We start from the raw sequence: 22,474 nt of genomic DNA, 5'->3' as shown, positions 1-22,474 counted from the left end.
AGAGTTCAAGATTTCTTGAAGATCACACATATTTAGAAATGTTGATACTTCAATGAATTTAGGTTACCTTTACAAATTATGTTAATGAAGTAAAAAGGGAGTATTCCTGGGTGAGGAATCTTCCTGATCATTAGTCTTGCTTACAGAATCTCCATAAGTTCAATATTATTTTAGGAGAATCATTTGAATGAATATCAAAAACATGTAGAAGCCTACTGTCCTCTGACACTTTTCCTTTCAGATACAGTTAAGTGGATGGAGAAACTCCTTTCTCTACTGACTCACATTTTCAACTTTTGAATAAATAAAGTCCTGGTGGATAATCTGGGCCTCCTTAACCCCTGGTACCCATTTGACATTGGGCAGGGAAAGTTTTCAGATTTCCCTAGGGCATGTAGCCTGCAAGTGCAATAAAAAAAATGACTAACATATAATGTATTATTTGTTTCAGAGGCACAGGTCTGTGATTCAACAGTCTTACACAATTCACAGCGCTCACCATAGCACATACCCTCCCCAATGTCTATCACCCAGTCACCCCATCCCTTCCACCCCCCACTACTCCAGCAACCCTCAGTTTGTTTCCTGAGATTAAGAATTCCTCATATCAGTGAGATCATATGATACTTTTAAAAAAATGACTGTATTTGCACTTCTACTATCTCAGCATTTTGCTTGAATTATTTTGAGGGCCATTAATGAACCTGAAATATTCTTAGAAATCACTTAGATGGGAAGTACAAAAAGACACTGAGGTTTGGGCTTACTTTTTGGGGATTCCTGACCATCCCCTTTTTGGAAAGAAAAGAATCCAAAGATTCAAGAAGCTTGTCCTCCCTGAGTGGTAGACAACGTAGGCTTCCCAACCCCAACAGGTGACAGTGATTAACTACATAAGAGGGACTCAGGGAAAGTCAAGTCCTGAGGGCAACTTTACTAATTAAGGTGCTTTTAAGAATAATAAAAGATAGCCATTTAAAAGTAGCATAAACAGAAAAGATATTTATTATCTCATAAACAAGATTAACAGAGATAGGTGGTTCCAGGTTTATTCAGCAGCATAAAAACATAATCAAAGACCATGATACTTTCTATGTTAGTTTCACTCATTCTCAAAGGGTAGGCATTAGTTCTTGGGTTTGACCCTTTGTAGTTGTAGGCAGGGAAATACAAAGCCAAAAAGCATGCTCTTGATCAAACTGGATTTAATAGTGGGAAGCACAGTTTTTCCTCTCGCAAGTATTATTTTCATCAAAGGCATACTTTTCCCTCTGGTCCATTGGCCAAGATTGGGCCACACAACCAAGCTCAAGCTTCAAGGGAGTATCAGGCATTTTTTTAGCTGGCAGGTTCTATATCAAGGAAGACTGTCTGCATGGGGAGAAGATCAATGAGGTAAGAATCTGACATTGTAAGGCTATATACATAACCTGTAGGGAAAGTCTGGCATCATTTTGCACTCTTATGACTCATTACTTTAAATATCTTCCATTTAGTAGGATATTTAGAAATAAGGGAATATTAAATGTTAGCCATTTGACAAGGGTCTGAGAATACTGCAGCAAACAAGAAGGAAAAACAATGCTTACACTCTTCAGTGCAAAGAACAGAATTCTAAAGTCTGATGATGTTATGGAAGATAATTACCACTCCATCCTTTTCTAATTAAGTAATGTTTAAGCTGAGATCTGGGAAAGATGATTATAATTTTGCTGTGGTAAAAGAAAAATAAAATACACCTTGACTAAGATAAAAGGGAACATGGAGGGGCACCTGGGTGGCTCAGACGTTAAGCGTCTGCCTTTGGCTCAGGTCATGATCCCGGGGTCCTGGGATCGAGCCCCGCATCGGGCTCTCTGCTCGGCCGGGAGCCTGCTTCTCCCTCTCCCACTCCCCCTGCTCGTGTTCCCTCTCTCGCTATGTCTCTCCCTGTCAAATAAATAAATAAAATCTTTAAAAAAAAAAAAAGGGAACATGGAAAGTTCAAGGAAATAAAAGATACCAAGTATTGATGAAGTATGAAACTCAAAGGGACAGAATGACACTTGACAATGCTGTAAAATCAGCCATATCATGAGTGCTTCTTAGACTTTATATTAAGAACAAAGGGAATGAAGGTTTTTAGACTTTATCTCAAGGACAAGGGATTTTAGCAGGGATATGACATATTTGCCTAAAGCTGGAAGAATGATTGAGGAAAAAAAAAAGGGGAGGATAAAGTTGTAAGAGAGGAAGTGAGGATGCCAATTAGGAGGCTACTACAATGCTAGAGGAAATAGATAATAGCATTTCTGAGTTGATGGTAGGGGACCTGAATTATAAATTTTGTCCCTAAGTCTTCTGAGAAAACGCTCAACTACTGTCTGAAATAGTTTTTACCAGGTATTTACGCACTTGTTTTAAATATACATAATTGTGAATTAATTCACTGTGGTTTCATAAAGAGTTTTTAAGAGTCAACCAAGAACTTCTAACCCTATTTCTAAAGGAACAGGAATCTTGAGGAATGCAGGGCTCCCTCTAGCTTATATGTGGTATCCTACATGAAGTTCATTGGTTTCCTTGCAGAAGAGTGTTCCCTCCCCAAACATAAGACAGAATGTCGGAAACAATATGTAATCTCTGGGGTGTTGGTTTTGTAAATAAAATAATAGGTTTGGTTTTTTAATTTGTGTGTTGTTTGGTTTGTTTTTCTACAAGAATGTATTTCTAATAATATACTGGCCTTTAATGGAGAATTCGATTACAATAAATTTGCTTCTCAGATATTTTTACAGCAAGATTCACTTACAATCATCCAACAAGAGATACACGTATCCATGCACTCATGCACATTCTACTTTCAAACTAATCTTCTCCAATGTATTTTTCAAATGCTTGAATTATGTTTCTTTCTATTCAGGAACTTATGAATACAGAGATACAATATAAATCTTCTCCCTATCATAGCCCTCCAATTGCCAGTGGTCTCTAAAATACAGATTCAACAAATTAACTTTTGTTAGACCTGAATTTCCTACTTCCTACAGTAGTAACTTCAAGCAGAACAGTGTTCAAGATAATATAATTTGAGTTATACTGTTATTAAGCAAAAAACGATGCTTATACTTTAGAGAAAACTATATGAAAATAGTCTAATAAATGTATTCAATCATGAGACAGTAGATTGTCTTCCTTTTCCCCCCCAAGATATTAAACCAACAGAATAAGAAAACATTTAAAGGAAAGGAGAATTATTACTAAAAGAAGCAGCTAACATTTATTTTGTTTTAATTGTATGTCAGGCACTCTGGATACATTGTCTCATTTAACCCTTACAATAACCCCAAGTTAGGAACTTTTATGTTGTGATTAATCATTGAAAAACTAATGCTTTAAATGTGTAAATAATGTACTCAGTCCTCCAGAACTACCCTGTAATAGTATTAGGTCTATTTGGCTCCAATGTCTTGATATTTCAATATGATGCTATAAAACATCTACAATATGCCAAACATTCTTAGGTGTTTCAAGCACATTTAATTTAGTTGGTACAATAATTCTGATGAGTAGATATTAATATCTATGTTGAACAGATAAGAAAACTGAAACTCAGAGAGGCTTAAATACGTCTTTCAATGTCACACACCTAAGTAGTGGACAAAGATGTAATAGGGTTTTCATTTGAACCTATACATTCTTTTTTTTTTTTTTTTATTTGACAGAGAGAGAGCACAAGCAGGGGGAGCAGCAGAGTGAGAGGGAGAAGCAGGCTCCCTGCTTAAGCCCGACACAGGGTTCGATCCTAGGACCCCTGGATCATGATCTGAGCCGAAGGCAGATGCTTAACCAACTGAGCCACCCAGGCGCCCCTGAACCTATACGTTCTGATATCAGAGCAACTGTCCTGGTTCCAAACTACCCAAGATGAATAATAGAAATAGTGACAAATAATCAGGAGAAAACTCAGTAAGGGAGGGGGAAGGAAGTGCTAAGAGTGAGGTCTTCGAGTCTAACAGGTTATGTGTAGAGACACTTTTTAAGTTGTCTATTATGGCAGAGAGTTATTAATTAATCCATTCATACTTTTTTCAACAAATACTTTTTAAGTGCCTACCATGTGCCAGTCACAGGGAATATAGTGTTCAAAGAAACAAACTCCCAGTTGAGAACTGAGAGGACTAAGTGAACTAAAGCTTATTGGGTGTGGCAAGAGGAAGAAAATTAAGAAATAGAAATATGTAAGGTACAAAATTAAAAACCTCTGTCATTTACTAAGTGTCTGACCTTTTTTTTTTGTCATTTAATTATTTTGGACTTCTAGTATTTCTATATGACATGTGACAATTTTTTTTTTTCTTTCCTGTTTGTCTCTCTAATTGTGAACGAGAAACTATTAAAGTGGCCAAAGCTGTTTTCCTAGCCCCTGGAAGACTCAAGGATGTACCCACTTGCACTTTCCCACCCTTGAGGAATCTTCAGAGTTTTGCAGCCATGAAGTTAGTATGAGGTTTCACAAGGGAAACAGTTGCAAACCATGCCTGAACTCTGTCATGTTCTGAATCACTTCAGGTTGTGCCAAGGCTGGTGCTTGTGACAAATTTATATCATTTTGACATGGGAACTCTCCAACCACAGGATAAGAATCCATTTCCCTGGCAAGAACATGGACGGATACCTTATGTCTCCTTGGGGCATCTACTGCCAACATTTCCTTGTAGAATTTGATGATGTCTTCCTTAGTAGGTGTCTTTAAATTAAAATTTAAATGTCTTTAAGCTACTTCTGTATTATCTCTGTCAAAATTGTATTGCTGGAAGATGATTTACCCCAATATTTAGCACACTCTGCAGATAGTTTCTTTGGTTTGTCTAGTCAATGAATTGCTAATGCTTGAATGTGTTTTTGAAAAGCCTCTTCTGTTATGTCCTCTATGGACTTCTCCATGGCTATTAAGAAAGCTTCCACTCTGCTTTCCATTCTAGGTAGTGAGGTGGCTTTTCTGATTGGATGATGAATCACAAGCCCTGCATGCCATTGGCTTGACATGGCCCACTGAAGATGATAAGCCCAGCTGCTCCTTGGTGCACAGGGTGTTGAAGAAGCAAGGCTCAGAGATTATCTGGTAGAAGAGCTCTAGAAACATATTCTCTGAGATGCTTTGCATGTCTGTCTGGTGGTATATCTTGACACCACAGTTATCGTGAACTTCATTCCTCTGCTGATAAACAAACCATCCTCTGAATATATGAAGCTAAACTTCTCCATACCGAACCAGCTGACTTGGAAGGAGAGGATTCATATGAGCATGTTCAATAACGATGTGTTCAACCATCTGCATAATTCCTAGTGTAGCCTGCTTTGTTACGTTTCCATGGAGAAGGGCTTTAGTGTGCAGCCATGGCAGGAGCTGAGGTATGAAGGCCTTAAGGGTGACATCATCCAGAGTTTCTTTTAATTCATCTTTAGTCCAGGCCACTTCAGTCATCAGCAAGGGGAGGTAGGACATGGTGTGCTGTTGAGGCTGTTCAACTTGGAAATTGTTAAAGCACATATATGCCTCTTTGATGATTTCAAATCTTTTTTCATTAATCTCAAAGGTAGCCATTTTCTCAATAATTTTCTTTAGCAAAATTGGCTGCTTGTCATCATAACCTTTCACTCAGAGATGCATCCCACAGATGGTATTTTGGAGGTCATAGCTCAAGCCTCTTAGTTCTGCTGCATATGCATATTTGTTGAGAGAGTCTGTGGGGATTTGAGGAACTCAAGGTACAAATAGGCCATGTTATGGTGCAAGGGGTCCACATAAGCAAATGGGCCGAAAAAGAAGTTGAGACAAGCCTCTGGCAAGAAAAACTTACCATCTTGTTTGAGCCAGAATTTGCTCATAGCTGTGTCCTTAATAAGAGAAGGGTATGGTGCCGCTTCCTTTTCTAATGATAAAAATCTCAAAATTCGTAGGAATAAATTCATTCTTCATTGGAAGTTTAAATTTCCTATTCAGGTCAGCATTTTGCCATTTCTTAATGACTTTGTCTGGTACAGCTTCTTGCTTGTACTGGGTTCTATACCACTCTTCTGTGCAATCGGTTTTTCCTTCAAGACTTGGAAGCTATTGCAACCCACATATTTTCTGGTCTGAGTTTATCCAGAACCATCTCTATTAAGGCAGGTCTAAATTCTTCCAGTAAATATTCAGCTGTGAGCACTTCTAGGCAATAATAATGCAATATTCCTGCAATCTTAGAAGTGTAGCTCATGGCCTCTCTTTATCTTTAAACCAAACACAACAGCATTCAAGCCCTAGAACTCTTGGAAAACCCATTCTTAAGGTCCTTCTGCACATAACGTCTGAATGTGTTGAAATGTGCAAAATTATATCTTCAACATGCAATAATCCTACCTTAGTCAAGTCTACATTAATGATTAAAAAAAAAAAAAAAAAACCACATAAAACCCGGAGGCTCTTTCCTTCTGCCCACCACCAAGAGTATCTACTCAGCCCTTTGAGATCTGATAACAGACTTCCAGGACCTTCATGGCTAATGAGATGACTAAGATAATGGCCAGGATTTGATTTGTAGTATTTCTGAAGGTCAGGTATGGGAAATGTCACATAAAGATTCCTAATATCCTTCATGGGTACTATTTTGTAAAGTTGTTTAAGATGTTCTTCTTGGAAAGGGTGTTTAGGAAACTCTGGCAATGGTACATTTTTGTTCTCAACTTCAGAAAATTACATTACCATCAGATTAGTCAAGTCTTTTAAAGATTCACACAAATAGCCATTAAGTTAGGTGAATAGTAAGTAGAGTGGAATTTCAGTAGCTCTTGCCTTACATCAATGTCTTCTTGGTTTGGTTTAGTTTCTTTCTTTTTTTTTTTTTTTTTTAAGATTTTATTTATTTATTTGACAGAGAGAGGCACAGCGAGAGAGGGAACACAAGCAGGGGGAGTGGGAGAGGGAGAAGCAGGCTTCCCGCCGAGCAGGGAGCCCGATGCGGGGCTCGATCCCAGGACCCTGAGATCATGACCTGAGCCGAAGGCAGACGCTTAACGACTGAGCCACCCAGGCGCCCCGGTTTGGTTTAGTTTCTAAAATATATTTGTTACCTGTCCCAAATTTGCTGAAGGGATTCCCCATAGTTTTTCCAAATGAAAGAGTCTCCAGGCATCATTCATCACAGTCTTCTCATGTTCTGAATCAACCTCATTCATCTCTCTATCTTTGCAACTCTCACCAAACAAGGGGCACAGGAAAAATTGTGCAAACTAGACTACCAATTCATTATAAAAGGCTATAATTCAGGAAGAGCCAGATCGGAAGGATGCACAGGGCAAGGTAGGTGGGAAGTCATACAGAGGCCACTCTTCCCAAACCTCCATGTTTTCACCAACCTGGCAGTTTTTGACCTTTCTGAAATTCCTTAATATCTGAGTACTTCAGTTTCCTCACACGAAAAATGAGAAGAATATTGCTGCTTAATTTATATGGTTGCTATAAACATTAAAATGAGTGATGAAGACTAATATGTGTTAATATATGTAAATCATTTAGAAAGACTGCCTGACTTCAAATCACTCAATAAATATTAGTATTAACATTTCATAAATGTTGGATGTTATGATGATGAGTCATGTTTCCTATTAACATGAAAGCATATCACCAAAGTTTATTCAAGGTACAGTTAGCTCTTAACAGGTATTACTAATTAGATCTACTAACCAGAGCAAGTTTTTTTCAAACAGGGGTTTCTGTTCAAAACAAGGTCAACTGGAGCTCTGAAAATTTTCCTAACATTATTATTTAATTTTCTATTATCTTTGAGATAACTTTCAAGTAATCCACTTCTCTTAATAAGACTGACATGACACATTCTTCTGCTCAGCAGCATGTCTCTTGGGTCTTAGAAACTATAAGGAGATCCACCAGTTCTGTCAAAAACGAGTGCTAGAAAAATACTAAGGACATACAACAGAAAACCTATCTCCTTGATTTCAGGAGAATTGAACTGAAATTAGAAAGTGAAATTGTTTCACTTCATACAATATTTTAAATTATTATATTAAAAAATTACTTGAGGAGCACCTGGGTGGCTCAGTCAGTTGAGTGACCAATTCTTGGTTTTAGCTCGGGTCCTGATCTCAGTGTGGTGAAATCGAGCCCCAGGATCTCCACGCTCAGTGTGGGGTCTGCTTGGGATTCTCTCCCTCCCCCTGCTCGTGGGCTTTCTCTCTCTCTAAAATAAATAAATAAAATCTGCTAAAAAATTATTTGAAATACCACATTTACTATCAGAGGCACTTTTGACACTTCGGAATGCACTTCTCTAGCCTAATCCCCATACCTTACACAAGAATATACTGAATTAGATACTGTGTAAATTACTTTCTCAAGACCATGCAGCTAGATAATGGAGGAATCTGTACCAAAAGCCCTTCTCCTGACTGCTGTTCAAGCATAGAACCAACTCATCATCACATACAGTGGCAACTAGCCACCACAGTTATAGCTGATCCCAGATTGGAAGACATTTTACTCAGGGACAGTTTCACTACACCTCTACCTACAAAGGTCAGACTTTATAAAATAAATACTCTGCACAGAATATACAACCTCATTTTCTCTAAAAAAAACCCCCCAAAAACAAAAACCAAACTATGAAATGATAGGTAAAAATTCATAAATGAAAATAACAATTTTAAATGTTACCCATACATTAAAATATGCCTATTTGCAGTTAACCCATTACAAATATTCTGTATCAATTTTAAGATGTACATATTTATAATTAACTTCTTAAGGGAGAAGTTCACATGTGTGTTATAGTAGTAATGAGCTTCAAAACGGAAATTGCTACATTTTTAAAACACCAAATTATAATGAAGATAGAATAAATCCCACCATCCTGAAAAATATTTTTTCTTACTAAGGAACTACATTTGTAGTTCCAAAATTGTTTCTCCATGTGCTACATTTAACAACCTTATCTCCTTGACAGTAAAATTATCTCCAGAACAATAATCTACATTGCAAAACTATTTGTAACTGAATGGAATAATAAATGTTGTTTCATTGGGCACCTCACAAATTTGAAGAAGAGTTAACAAAAAATAATTATTATTATGTTTTGACATTTTGAGAAGATACTCTAGCTCTCTTTGGAGAGCAAACAGGCTGTGTTTTTCACTTGATCTCAAGTACTCAATTCATCATTCTCAGATGATCTCTAAATAAAAATACAGAGTTGGTTAATTCAATTCTAGTCTTCAAGGTGCTGAAGAGTTATTATTATAAAATGAATCATTTTTCTTTGTTAAATCAATTATAGAAGAACTCAAATAGAAAGGGATCTTGCCAATAAGTAATCTGGGCAGAGTTCAGAAGCTATACATTTCATTTAAAGCATCGATTAGCAATTTGTAATTTTTAAACTTAAATTCACAAAGTCCTCTTTGATTCTGTAATAGCTGTACATATTTAAGGCTGAGAATTTTACTCTTACATACAGGTCCTATCAATGGATTTTTTGGAGTAAGAGTAGTTGAGATTAATGAGCTTATTATAATTCATTAGAAAGTGGTATGTGGATGACTGCCTACTTTAATTAGTTTTATTACTGTAGGAAATTGTTTCATACGCCAGGCTCATCACCAAGCATGCCTGGAAAACATTAGAGCAGTAATCAGACTTGATATGAGGTACCTTTCATTAGGCAGTATGGCTAATGGCACTTATAATGAACAAGGAGGGTATTAAAAAGACGGACATGACAGCATCTTGCAAAAAGGAATTTATCAGATCAACTGTTTTTGTGAAGCAGAATGCAAAGTATAGTACTTCAAAATAGTGTTGTGGCATACAGGGTGCAAGATTCATAATTATGGCAAAAGACTTAAGTATCTCAGGTTCATCTAATAAAACTCAATACAAATTTTCTATGATTCATATGTTATTAGAAAATGTTAGTAATCAGATCTTCTAACAAAGTAATCCTTCAAATGATATTTCTTTTGAAATAAAACACCTATGACTTTGAGCAAATAAAAAAAATCAAGCCGCAATCTGAAAGAAGCAAATACAAGTATAAAACATATTTCAGAATAGAGGTAAATGAAAAATTATAAACATATTCCATAGGAACTGACTGGGTTCTTTTATAAGTTCAGACTTATAAAAATATTTTTTAAATGTTCTTAATAATTTTTACCTATGTTCAAAATTAACCTTATAAACATTTCATATTTAAGATCTTAGCATACATAAGTATTAGAAGTTACACCTCAAAAATTAACTAGAAAAAAAAGGAAATTCTATGCACCTCTAGTTCACTCCTAAGACACTCATACCATTCATAACTTACCAATTTTATTTTATCATACCTTGTTAAGTAGTGTTTAGGAAGCACAATTCTCATTTCACTGATGAAGAAATGAACATTATTATGTTTTTTTTACATATACTGAGAGCATCCTGAGGTTTCTGACTACCCACACTAACCTTTACTTTTACGAGTACATTCTTCCAATATTTAGAATTATTCCTCCAAATATGTGAGCTATATCCTCAAGACATTCTAATTTCTCTTCTGCTATTACAGAAAAGATGTTATCGTAATTTCAGGCAGAGAACTGCAATTTCTGGCCCCTCCTCTAACATATTTTGTTTTTACGGGAAATATTCTAATTACAAAGCATTATAGTTCAATGAGCTATCAATTAGCAACGAATGCAGAAAATATCAGAAATCGCTCTTCCATTCAACAGAGATTATCATCTATGTCAGATAAAGTCTAACTTTAAAAACATTGTGAATAAGGTGGAAAGACATTTAACTGTATCCTTCTTTTGCTGAGTAGTCTTGTTAAAACAACAACAAGCAAACCTAACCATCATCACTAACAGTAACAGACACCACACGCACCTCAGATCTAAATCTCAACAAGTATTTTTAGTGTCCTAAAAAAAGTTGCTTGCCTATGGTTTACCGGTACTTTTCAAAATTACAGTGTAAGTACCCTGATTTCCTATTCTATGACATGGATTCAGCATACACGTCTGTCATCTATTGCTTTTTTATTAAAATCAAAAAGCATAATAAATTAAACAATACATATGCTGCAAATTAAGAGCACGAGTATTAGAAACGATGGCCATTCTGTATGCATTTTAAAAAAGATTACTCTTTTTGGATTACATTCCACTTTGTCTGCAGTACAGATTACCGATTAGTGAGTAGAGTGGATATAAAAACTCAGGAGGAAAAAGAACATTCTTCTTTTTGGGTCATAAAAGGAAAGGATCTTCACAAGAAAAGACACTTGATAGATAAAATCATTTTTTAACACAATACGAAAAGCCTACTTTTCTTTAAGAGGAAATCAATTTTAACAGACAAGTATCAGTAATTCTGCCAGGATGTTCTTGAGATTAGAGAATGATTTGAGGCTTCATTTTATCTGCTGCACCACAACTCAAATGTTTGAAAACTACAATAACTTAAACCTAAGCATAGAAACACTTTTAAGTAAAAAAAGCAGTCTGGTGATTGATTGATCTGCCATAAAATATATATATATGTGTGTGTGTGTATATTATATATAAATATACATATATATTTCCTTTTCAATTTTCCAGACAGTGAAATATTTTCATTTTGTTCCCATAGTGAGTGTAAGTTATACTTGACATTTTATGTGAGAAACTTTGCTTTTTAGCATACATAAAAGTCATCAATAAATAATAAACATATATCTGGTAAGTCACCCATTGTCCATTAAAACTGGTCTTAATTTTAATAACAAATAGTAATTAATATGAAGTCTGCTATATATTTACTCTCACATTTTTATGAAACCACTGTGAACTTTAATAAATAATATATTGATTTGAAAACAAAACTCTAATAATAATCCTCATTGTCTCCCTAAAACAGTATCTTTGAAAAATAATGCTAGGAAAATCTCTAAGAAATAATGGAATGTATTTATAATTTAGTATTTTATTTGTATGTTATATACTTCCTGAAGATCATTTCCTTTTTTTTAATTACAAAAATGTTATTAACAATTTTGCTTTGAGACCAAATGTTCTGAGTGAAAAGACAATATAGAACTAACTACCACTTATGAGTAGAAATATGTTATTTCTTGTCTTAGTCTCATTGCACCTGGGATTTAGACAAAGATCAAAACTTGGGAGTCCCTATAGGCAAAATTTATACTGATTATATGTTTTAGCTCCTGCCCACTGCCAGTGGTAATGACACCTAAGAATCCCTCTACGGCACCAATTTATTTTACAACAATGTAGAAACAGAAACCAGAAGATACATCACACAAAGCTATGTATAAAAAGAAAAACAAGTATTATCTGCTGAGGTTCCAAGTGAAACTCAAATTCCATGCCAATATCAGGATCTGTAAAATTGGCACAAAACTGAAAGCCTTCAAATTAACTAAAGCACCACATCCATTATGGCCCAACACAGCAGATTTGGAAGTTCCACATTCAAAATAGTGCCTAACTTTTACGAAAATGCCAATTCTGTTCTACTTCTTTGTTTCTTTTTGTTTTTGTTTTTTGGGGTATAGTTGACACACAACGTTACATCAGTTTCAGGTGTACAACATAGTGATTCTACAAGTTTATACATTATGCTGTGTTCACCACAAGTGTAGCTGCCATCCATCACCTACAACACTATTACAGTATCGTTGACTGCAGTCCTTATGCTGTGTTTTTAATTCCAGTGACTTATTCATTCCGTAACTTGAAAGCTGTGTGTCCCATGACTGCTTACCCATATTGCCTATCTGCCCACCTCCCTCCCCTCTGGTAACCATTAGTTTGTTTTCTGTATTTATAGGTCTGTTTGTTTATTTGTTTGTTTTTTAATTACACATATGAGTGAAATCATATGGTATTTATCTTTCTCAGTTTGTCTTACATCACTTAGCGTAATACACTCTAGGTCCATCCATGTTGTCACAAATGGCAAGATCTTATCCTTTTTTATGACTGCATAACATTCCATATATATATAGGATAGGAATATATATTGGATATATATGGTCATATATATATATATTTCACCTCTTCCTTATCCATTTGTCTATTGATAGCTACTTAAGTTGCTTTCATATCTTGGCTATTGTAGACACTGCTGCAATAAACAGAGAGGTGCATATATCTTTATAAATTAGCGTTTTTGTTTCTTTGGATAAATAATAGCAGACAATGGAAGACATTACATAATGATAAAGGGATCAATCCACCAAGATTGATACAATAATCACAATGGTATGAAACTAGAAATAAATTACAAGAAAAAAACAGGAAAAAGCACAAATATGTGGAGGCTAAACAACATGATGCAAAACAATTGATGGGTCAACAAAGCAATCAAAGAAGAAATTAAAAACACACAAACAAACATGGAGATAAATGAAAATGAAAACACAACCATCCAAAATCTTTGGGACACAAAGAAAGCAGTTCTAAGAGGAAAATATATAGTGATACAGGCTTACCTCAAGAAACAAGAAAAAGCTCAAATAAACAATCTAACCCTAAACCTAAAGGAACTAGAAAAGAGGAACAAACAAAGCCCAAGGTGAGTAGAAGGAAGGAAATAATAAAGATCAGAGCTGAAATAAATGACATAGAAACTAAAATCAATAGAAAAAAATCAATGATACCAAGAGATGGTTCTTTGAAAAGATAAACAAAATTGATAAACCCTTTGCCAGATTCATCAGGAAAAAAAAAAGAGAGAGAGAGATCAAAAAGAAAAGCACCCAAATAAAATCAGAAACGAGAGAGAAGTAACAATTGATACCACAGAAATTAAAGGATTATAAGGGAATACTACAAAAAAATTATATGCACAAACTGGACAACCTAGAACTAGAAGGAATAAATTCCTAAAACCATACAATCTTCCAAAACTGAATTAAAAAGAAATAGTCTAAACAGACCAATTACTAGTAATAGAAGCGAACTGGTCATCAAAAAACTACAAAAAGATAAAAGTCCAGAACCAGATGGATTCACAGATGAATTCCACCAAACATTTAAACAAGAGTTAATAATTATTCTCTACTTCTTTGTTTCTTATTGCCTGACATTTTCTAAAGATAATCATTTTATTTGGTAAAAAGGTTTTAACACCATCTCTCTAGTTAGGAAGAAAAGAAAGAATAGGATGAACAAATAATACATTTTAATTTCTATCAAATCAACTATATATGTGTATGATGGTATAAATGAGTTAATAAAAAATATTTTCATTTAAAAACACCCGTTTCTGCATAAAAATTTGTTCACTCAATGTTATTTGAAGGGAAATAGATGATTATCAAATCATTAGGAAGAAAAATAACAATTATGTGTAACAAATAATAAAAAATATTTTTTAATTCTTTAAACATGTGGATTACAGGGCACCTAGGTGGCTCAGTCAGTTAAGCGTCTGCCTTCGGCTCAAGTCATGATCCCAGGGTTCTGGGATGGAGCCCCACATCAGACTCCCTGCTCGGCAGGGAGCCTGCTTTTCCTTTTCCCTCTGCCCCTCGCCCCGCCCCCCCCCCTCTTGCACGCGCCCTCTCTCTCAAATAAATAAAATCTTTTAAAAAAATAAAACACATTTGGATTACAAATTTAATAAATCAAACTAATAGCCTTAGACATATTTGATAAACAAATATCATTTGAAATGAATAGCTCATACATTAATTATAATGAAGAGATTTTATCTTAAAGGTAAGAATGTTATGGTCCGAATGGTTGTATTCCCTCCAAATTCATATGTTGAAGTCCTAACCACAAATGTGATGGTATTTGGAGGTGGAGCCATTGGGAGGTAATTAGAGTTAGCTGAGGTCATGAGGCTGGGGTCCTCAGAATGACATTAGTGTCCTTCTAAGAAGAAGCAGAAAAACCAACACACACACACACACACACACACCCCACACACATACACTGCCTGCCTCGTGCGCTCTCAAGCGCTCTCTCTCCCTCCCTTACACCTTCCCTTCCTCCCTCTCTATCTGCCCTGTGAGATCACAATGAAAAGGAGACTGTCTGCAAGCCAGGAAAAGACCCTCACAAGGAACCAAATTTGCTGGTACCTTGCTCTTGGACTTCCTAGCCTCCAAACTGTGAGAAATAAGGATCTGTTGTTTAAGCCACGCAGTCTGTGGTATTTAGTTATAGCAGCCAGAGCAAAGATAAGAAACAACAGGGGTGAATTAGGATAATTTATGTAAATATTAGCAGCATATAAGTACGTTAAAATTATAGCTATATAAAAGGTTGAATAACCAATAATGCATTAAAAATCTCATAGCTATATTTATGATAGAAAAAGTAGTCCCACAAAAAAAATAATTTCTGTATTTGCAGGATAATCATAAGGTTCTGAATGGATTTTAAAAAAAGCAAACTCTTGCCTCTAGCATTTTTTTTCTTATGAAACAGATGAAAAACATCAAAACGGCTATCTCCCTAACTCCAGAGATAGATTTCATTTGCATTATCATTCAGATGACTTGTTTAATTCAGACTTATAGTAAACTATTGAGCAAAACATTTCATTTGACTATGTCAAAAATTCAATTTCCTTGTCTTTGCATGTGGTTATGCTTTTTGAGTGTGTACACCTTTGAAAAAGAAAAAGCTTGTGAGAAGAAAAAGTGAAACAATTGAGTATGAGAAAAGAAGAGAGGGCACCAGTGAAAGAGATTTGGAGAGAGGCAGCAGAGGATGAGAGAATGAGAGAAAGAAAAAGGGAAGACGGTGGCTACTACAGTGGATGGTAACCCACCCAGCACACTAAAGGATAACACATAAATAATAGTTAATATAAGGAATATAACTTGCGTTGAGGTTTTCCCTTAATATCTGAGGGTAATATTAAGAAACTGAAGATTTTGTTTGGTAAAGCATTCTTTGATATATATCTTATTTTGAAATATTGTTCTAAATGACCCAGTCTAAAAATGATAATCCTTACATGCCCTAGTTTTTCTTTTTTTAATTGCAGCTTTTAAGTTTTCACTCCCATATTTGGTGGCAAACCTTTATTGAATGCTGTATTAGTTATCTGTAGCTGTGTAAAAAATTAAATGGAACAAATATCTGTCATCTCAGGAATCTGGGTGTTGCTCCTCTGGGTGTTGTGGCTTAGGTCTATTGAGGTTGTAATCAAGATGTAAGCCAGGGCCGTAGCCTTCTCCAGTACAGACTGACTTAAGATAAAAGATCCTTTACCAAGCTCACTCATGTGGGTGTCCTCATAGATCTGCCTCATGACATGGAAGCTTCTCCCTGGGCAAGTGATCCAAGGGAAAGTGCAATAGAGTGTCCAAGAAAGGTTAACCTGTATAAGAATGATTTAATATATCATACAGCTTTGTAAAAAGCATATTTTTTACAGTAATCTAGTTAATGAGACCCACAAAGACATTCACAAACTAGCAGCCTTTTGAGCTCACTGAGATAGGACAATAATTTGCTTTAGTTCAGCATCAGCAAACTGGAATCAACTGATCCCTAGGGAGAAAAGAGAATATAGACAATTTTCAAAGCAGAAGAACTAACTGTTTAAACCTATGGCATTACTTAGATCATTAAAGAAATGGCAAATTTAAAATTCACATACAATCATATTATGATGCCTTCCACTGGGGAAAAAAAAAGAAAGAAAAAAAAATCAAAAAGATTTGTTCTATATTTGCATTTTGCTTCTTCTGAAATTGCGAATGCTTCCACTATGGCTAAATTATTTTCAGATTAGTTTATTGTACTGTACTATATATATATTTGATATGTATTTATAAATATATAAATAGGAACATGGAAAAGTAGAAAAATGAATCTGCTGCATCACACCTTCCTCTAAATGTCCTCCTGTGAAATCAGTCCAGAAAGCTCTGTAGAGCAAATATGCTAATGTTAATATAATGACTATCGTGTGCATTTTTAAAAATTTGAATGATGCCCAGAGCATCTGTTAGGTAGCTGGACACCATTCTCCAGTCAGATAAACAGCATCAACTTGTTCAGTAGTACAATTACATTCAACAGGTAATTCTTCTTAAGTTGAACTGAGTGCTAAAGTAGTGATAAATTGCTTTGACTCTCCTAAAGTACACAGGATAGATCACATCTCATATGAGCTCTAGTGCACAAAACTTAAGGGTACTTAGCTTCATCAATGTTTTATGTCTTTACACTGTCCCTACTTCTGTATCAGTGGAGAGAAAATAAGTATGAGTTACCGTCAGAATTTGTGAATACAGAGAAGAAATCCAGGGAAAAAAAAACAACTCCATGAAAATATATACGTGTATGCGTATGTGTGTGTATAAAATTAGGTTTTAATACTAGGTGACATCTATCACATAATAGCAAGGTCATTTTGATTATGATTTGTTTCACAGTCTTTGTATACAATGTATTACATATAGGTAATATATTCAAATAAATAGATTAGTTTTTGTTTAAGCATTCGGGTATTTCACTGCTCTTTACCTAACTGTACCTAGTGTTACTTAATGCCCATGGTCCTAAAACTCTGAGTTGTAAATAAAAAAATTGCATAAAGAACATTGTACATAAACTGAGAAAACTATGTAAATAAGACTTTTAGCAAGTTATTTTCATAATAGGTATCCATCTGCATTAGACTCATCTGCTATGTTCAAATATGGGTAGACTGTTAAATTGAGATGGATGCATTCCATCTTTAGATTTTTGGCATACTACAAGGCCCCAGTTTTTCAACAATTTTTATTCTAAAAGTTGCTGTCTAGATTATTTTATTAAAATTTAATATATGTGTTCCCTTTTCTTCTTCCAATGCCTTCAATGACCCACCTACCCCTTGGCTTCAACCACCACCTCTCATAGGAAGCCATGCAGCTAACAGTCCTAAATTACCTCTATGTCCTCAGACAGATCATATTCATCTCCATACTTCAACCTTCTTTCTGCTCAGAATAGTCTTTCTGTATACCATCACAGTCTGACTTAGGCTTAAAAATTCAGCTCAAATATTACCCTCTCTGGGAAATCTGGAATTTCTTGGTCTAAATAAGATGTCCTGTTTTTGTATTTACTTAAAAATATATTGTAATCCTTGTAAGTCTAGCCTATAATTATAGTTTGGTTTTGTTTTTTCCTCCCCCATTCTTCATTAGACTGCAATTTCTTGGAGAAAAGAAATCATGGCTTAATTGAATTTGCAACCCTGACTATAGTGGGATGACTGGCAGAGAGTATTAGAAATAAAACAAAACAAACAAACAAACAAAAATACTGTACAAGTAGGAAAAATGGAAAGAGGGGATGACTCTCCTTCAATCTCTGTATCCCAGATCCTAACAGAGTACAGAGCAATCCTAAACAGGTCTTAAGCTATGTTTCTTAATCACCAAAGTGCTGGAATGAGTGATCCTTGGGTAAAATATCTGTGTACCAGGTGTTCATAGGTCAAGTAAGGTTTAAAGGAAAATAAATTAGAATGCCCCTTAGGGAAACAGGTAAGAAATTTCTCTCTCTCTCTCTGTTGAAAATCTACATATGTATGCATTGCTAATAGGTATATTAGGATTTTATGCAGTAATTAGAATCCTCTAAGGAGACCAAAGGCTATTTAAGAAGCCATTTTTGTTAAAAACAGGTTTCCCAAATGGCTTGTACAGGTTGTTAAATACTAAGCCAATTTAGGTTTGATATAGCAACGCCTCCGAGAACATAGAAGAGAGTTAATTGTTAGTGACCTGTTTGCTAAGAATTATGTTCCTGATGGGAAGGAAACTTGGACGCAGGCATTTTACAGAGACTGCTGCAGCCACACTGAGTTGTCATGTTTTTTTTTTTCTCTACTTTTCATTTGGGAAAAGAAAGGTGTGTAGGCCACCAAAGGAGAATGAGAATAGTAACATACTTTATGGAATAAAGAAAAATCATTTTGTATATACAAAATGATTGGCTGGTTTATTAAGTATTAAGGAATATATACTGGTTAACAGTACAATGTCTTCATTAAAGTATTTGGAAATGACACAGTCCAGCAGAAAAGAGACTATGAACTGATACTAATATTCAAGTTATAAGGAAATCACAGTTTAGAGATTTTTCAACTAATTCTCTAGTTGAGAAAAAATTTTGCAAATGGCAGAAATTAAATTATATTTTCTTTATCCTTCTTTCAAATGACTTAATAATAGTTTAAGTTGTACAGCTAATATTAGAATTAACATTTAAAATTGTATGCTTTTATTTTAATAAACACTTCAATTCTTACAGAGAAAATATTATGGTCTGCTACTCTGCTTTGCTTTCTGTTAAAATAAGCCTTGCCGTTATGCTCCACACTGCCCATACTTTAGGTACCACCATCATTAAGTGACAATCGATGCCTCCATATGCATAAGGCACCTAAGAAAAATTAATTAGTATTTTCAGTGTGTTCCATAAATGCAGCTTTATTATTAGTGATGATGATGTTTACACTCAAAGACCAATACTGGTTTTTGTCCATAGCGGATGAACAGCTATCTGGATTATAATTCTACTTATATTCTATTAATCAAAGTTAATCCTGTTAAAAACAAAGACATACACCTTGTTTAGAGACATTATCTCTTGAAATACTTCTCATTTGGCTATTCAATAAATGTGTATTAAGTTCAAGTCTGCCCTCATTGATTATTACAGTCTATCTGGAATGTCAGACTTCACACAAATCCTAGAAGTATGGTGGGTGCTCTGAAAAAGAAGAATCAGGTGGTAGAAGGAACATGTTACCTGGTGAGCTAGGATAATTCAGTGCAATACTGAAATGTCTGTTTTCTCCTCATATATTTTTCCTCTTACTCTCATTCTAAGCAAGGAACTAGGCTTAATTTAAAGGAAAGTCTCTGTGAAACAGAGGCTCTTTACAAAATCCTAAACATCCTGAAAGGATACTAGAAAGTACCACCAAAGTGAGAAAACATTTGAGGAATAGCAAGGAAGTGAGGGGGAGATTCTGACAGTAGACAGAAGAAAAGTTATATTGGTCTCATGAACAGGGGAGACTTAATTCTTGCTTCTGGCACCACTTGGGGAGGTGGCAAAGACTCAGAAAGGAAGAGCTATCTTGTTCAGTCTTAACCTAAGAGGCTACGTTCTAGGGAAAGAAGTTTTTAATTTCTCCCAAGGTGCCACTGCTTTACCCCTAACTACCCATCAGACTGATATAACTTCAGATACCCAATAGTTGGATCTAAGCCCCAAGGAAAGTAACAATGCAACCTAGGGAACCCATTGTCAGAGAAAGGAAATAGAAGAGAAACAACCATAACTTGGGAGTTTTTTGTCAAAATAAAACTGCTGGAGAAGTAGATGTCAATTTGAACAACAATAATAAAATTTAAGTGGGCTGAGGCTCAACTACAATCTCTCTAGAACTAAATAAATATATTGTAATAGAAAAGCAAAGGAAAAACATTTTTTTTCTGAGACCTGATTTAGTGACTAAAATATCAAGTAAAGGAAATAAATCAAAGCACAGAAAGAAGAAGAAGAAAAAAAAAGAAATGAAAATCACCAGGAAAAAAAAAAAAGATGAGATTTAGAAAATAAATCAAAGAGACGTAACTAGCAAATAATAGAATTTCCAGACTGAAGAAAAGAAGAGACCAAAGAAGAGAGAAAGTAACCATGTAATCACTTAAAAAAAGAAGATGAAGAAAAAAACCCTGAGCTCAAGAATGACTTATGTCTGCAGACTGGAAGAGCTTGCTGAGTTCCAGGCAGGGTTGATACAAAGGCATGCATATCTAAGGATTCACACATCTAATGAAATTATGCATTAAGAGGCTTGCAACATTAATCACCAAATGCATCAATAAATGTGGTTATCTCAGAATGGAAATATTTTAGATTATCTGACTACTCTTACTATATGATATTTATTATTCTATTATTTCCTATGGCTGTTGTCACAAATTAACCATAAACTTGATGGATTAAAACAGAAATCTATTCTTTCACAGTTCTGGAGTCCAGATGTCCAAAATCAGTATCACTGGTCTGAAATCAAGGTGATGACAAGGCCATACTTTCTCTGGAGGCTCTAGGGGAGAACCCATTGCTTGCTTCTTTCAGGTTCTAGCCGTTGCTGACATTACTTGGCTTATAGCTGATTCACCCCAATCTCTTCCTCTGTTGTCACATTGCCTCCTCTTCTGTTGGTGTCAAATCTTTTTCTGCCTCTCTCTCATAATTATATTTGTACTTACATTTAGGATCCACTCAGATAAACTGGGATAATCTTCCCATCTCAAGATCATTAATTTCATCACATCTGCAGAGTCTTTTTCTCAAATAAGAAAACATTTACAGGTTGTAATCAGGACCGTGATACACTTTGGGAAGACATTATTCAGCTTACTACAATATGCATCTTTTATAGTATAAAAAATGATAAGGTTACTTTTAGTATGAAATAATGAGTTTTGGGTTTTTACATAGGCACTATTATTGAAGTCATTAAAATTGTTTACAGAGGTGAGAGACATAATAAAATTTTTATTTTTAAATTCTACCTATTGTTACATTGTAGTGAACTGTTTTTATTGAAAGTAGGTGTACAAGAGTGTACTAGGTGGTCAGGTAGGAGGCTACTGACTGCAGCCCTGGATGAGCAAAGAGAATGATTCAGACTGGGGAGAAACCACAAGTAAATGTCCCATGTAATTAAAGATTACCCATTAAAACATTAAACATATGTAGGTAGTTTTTGAAATTACTCTTTGTATTTTATATCCCCTACCGGGAAGAGAGCAGGGACTGGACTCAGGTCCCTTCAACCCTAACAGCAAAATCCAGCACTCCTTGGATAGCTGAAATTCCATGCAGTCTTGAGTAGCAAATCTTGTGCGAATGTGGAAGCAAGATGCTTAAGGACTACAAAGACCTCAGAAGACTGGACAGAACCAGTCTGTGCCAAGGTGGATCCCAGTGCTGACCTTTCATCGACTTTTCCCTCATTTATAATACTAAAAATCATACCCAGGGGTGAAGATTTAACATGCTAATTAAAACCATATGACACATGAAGAAGCATGACCTCTAGTCTACAGGCACCAACAGATCCCTACATGCCACTTCTACATGCTTAGATGTCACCCTTTTCCCTCTTAAGCCTCTTTAAAGCCCTTTCTGACCTCTCCTTGGAGTGTCAACCTGAGGATTCTTTCCTTTGTGCTCTCTCCCCTGTGCTGGAGCATACATGCCTATAAAAGTCTTGCCTGGAATTCCCCTTTGGCCTCTAGTCTATTTCTATTGCTTGGAAAGCCCAAGGGCCCAGGTCAGTAACATAGCCTTCTAGAAAATTATTTGACTGTAACTTGACCATTTCTTTTCCTTTTTTAAATTAAATTTTCTTTCTTTGAATTGGCTTTATATATTTATTTGCAGAGAATTGAAATTTTTACTA

At 35.2% G+C, this 22,474-nt stretch overlaps 1 protein-coding gene and 1 pseudogene across 12 annotated transcripts in view; both read right to left on the bottom strand.

Annotated features, from left to right (window-relative positions):
• Positions 1-22,474, bottom strand: part of CCSER1 (coiled-coil serine rich protein 1) — a 1,348,832-nt gene that overhangs the window by 758,606 nt on the left and 567,752 nt on the right. The gene's annotated exons all lie outside the window — the stretch shown is intronic.
• Positions 4,290-8,268, bottom strand: LOC123848390 (insulin-degrading enzyme-like; annotated as a pseudogene).

The sequence above is a fragment of the Mirounga angustirostris genome, unplaced genomic scaffold, assembly GCF_029215605.1.
Source record: "Mirounga angustirostris isolate CCGP_5_RB_7025 unplaced genomic scaffold, mMirAng1.0.hap1 SCAF_2, whole genome shotgun sequence".
Taxonomy (NCBI): Eukaryota; Metazoa; Chordata; class Mammalia; order Carnivora; family Phocidae; genus Mirounga; species Mirounga angustirostris.
Note: the sequence above shows the minus strand (reverse complement) of the source record. Positions and strands in the feature narration are given on the sequence as shown.